The sequence below is a fragment of the Rhinolophus ferrumequinum genome, chromosome 2 (assembly GCF_004115265.2).
Source record: "Rhinolophus ferrumequinum isolate MPI-CBG mRhiFer1 chromosome 2, mRhiFer1_v1.p, whole genome shotgun sequence".
In the NCBI taxonomy this organism is placed as follows: domain Eukaryota; kingdom Metazoa; phylum Chordata; class Mammalia; order Chiroptera; family Rhinolophidae; genus Rhinolophus; species Rhinolophus ferrumequinum.
In genome coordinates, this window is record NC_046285.1 from 96053117 (window position 1) to 96054864 (window position 1748).

Genomic DNA, 1748 nt, shown 5'->3' on the forward strand with positions numbered 1-1748 from the left:
CTTATTCCCTTCACCTTTTTCATGCTGACCTGCAACCCCCCTCCCATCTATCACCCTGCATCTGACACCACACTCATACGGAGTTATCACAATATTATTGACTATCTTTCTTATGCTACACCCTGCATCCCCATGACTGCTGTGTAACAACCACTTTGTGCTTCTTAATCCCTTCCCCTTTTTCACTCACCCCCATCCCCACACACTTCCCATCTAGCAACCATCAGTTTTTTCTCTGTCTCTGAGTCAATTTCTGTTTTGTTTGCTCATTTATTCTATTCTTTAGATTCCACATATGAAAAATATGGAATGCTTCATGAATTTGCGTGTCATCCTGTCTCAGGGGCCATGCTAATCTTCTCTATATCGTTCCAGTTTTAGTATCTGTGCTGCTGAAGTGAGCACGGTGGGGGCCTGTTTGGGTTCATCTTGTTTGGGACTCTCTGCGCTTCCTGGGCTGGTACGTCTATTTCCTTCATCAGCTTAGGGAAGTTTTCTGTCATTATTTCTTCAAATAGGCTTTCAATTCCTTGCGCACTCTCTTCTCTTTCTGGTACTCCTATAATGTGAATGTTGGAACGCTTGTCCCAGATGTTGGAAGTTGTCCCAGAGGCCCCTTCAACTATCCTCATTTTGGGGAATTCTCTTTTCTTTTTGCTGTTCTGATTGGGTGTTTTCTACTATCTTATCTTCTAAATCACTAATTTGATTCACTGTTTCATCTAATCTACTGTTGATTCCATATAATGTATTCTTCATTTCAATTACTTTATTCTTCATTTCTGACTGGTTCTTTTTGTTTATTTTTTATCTTTTAAAACTTTTATTTATTTAAGTGTGTTTTTCCAGGACCCATCAGCTCCAAGTCAAGTAGTTGTTTCAATATAGTTGTGGAGGGCGCAGCTCACAGTGGCCCATGTGGAGATTGAACTGGCAACCTTTTTGTTAAGAGCCCTGCGCTCTAACCAACTGAGCTAACCGGCGACCCCTGACTGGTTCTTTTTTATATTTTCTATCTCCATTTTTTATGTTTCGTATCTCTTTGTTGAAGTTCTCCCTGAGATCACTGAGCATCTTTATAACCAGTTTTTTGAACTCTGCATCTTGTAGTTTGCTTGTTGTCATTTTCTTTAGTTCTTTTTCTGGAGCATCATTCTCTTATTTTATCTGGCACATGTTTCTTTGTCTCCCCATTTTGACTGCCTCACTGTGTTTGTTTCTATGTATAACGTAGAGCTGCTATGTCTCCTGGTCTTAGTTGAGTGACCTTATGTAGTAGATGTCCTGTGGGGTTTAGTGGCACAGTCTCCGTGGTCACCTGAGCCAGATTCTCCAGGTGTGTCCCTTGTGCAGGTTGTGTGTGCCCTCCATTTATAGTTGAGGCTTGGTTGCTGTTTGCAGATCAGTAGGAGGGATTGACCATGGAGCTGATTGGTTGTGAGTGGTTGTGACTTTAGTGCAGGAGCTGTTGTGTAAGGGCTGACCCTACAGAGCTAGATTCACTTTAGTAAGGCTCTGGTGCTTTCCCAGTCTGCCCTTTGGGTGTGTCCTCCTTGGAGGCAGCCAGGTGATGCTCTGGCTCAGTTGGAAGCTGGCCACCAGGTGTGCTAGCCTGAGGGCTTTCTAGGAGGGGACCCACCACAGGCCAATGAGGTACACCTACCATGAGGCACAAAGCAATCTGCAGATAGCTGCCACCTGTGCTGGGCTAAGGTGGCTTGAGAGGCTAAGCTGTGAACTGAGGCTTG

At 43.9% G+C, this 1748-nt stretch overlaps 1 non-coding gene across 1 annotated transcript; it reads right to left on the minus strand.

Annotated features, from left to right (window-relative positions):
* Window positions 1-298: 298 nt before the first annotated feature.
* On the minus strand, window positions 299-405 carry LOC117014810 (U6 spliceosomal RNA). The gene has a single exon (XR_004421616.1). It is a non-coding gene; the product is annotated as a U6 spliceosomal RNA (small nuclear RNA).
* Between the last annotated feature and the right edge of the window lie 1343 nt (window positions 406-1748).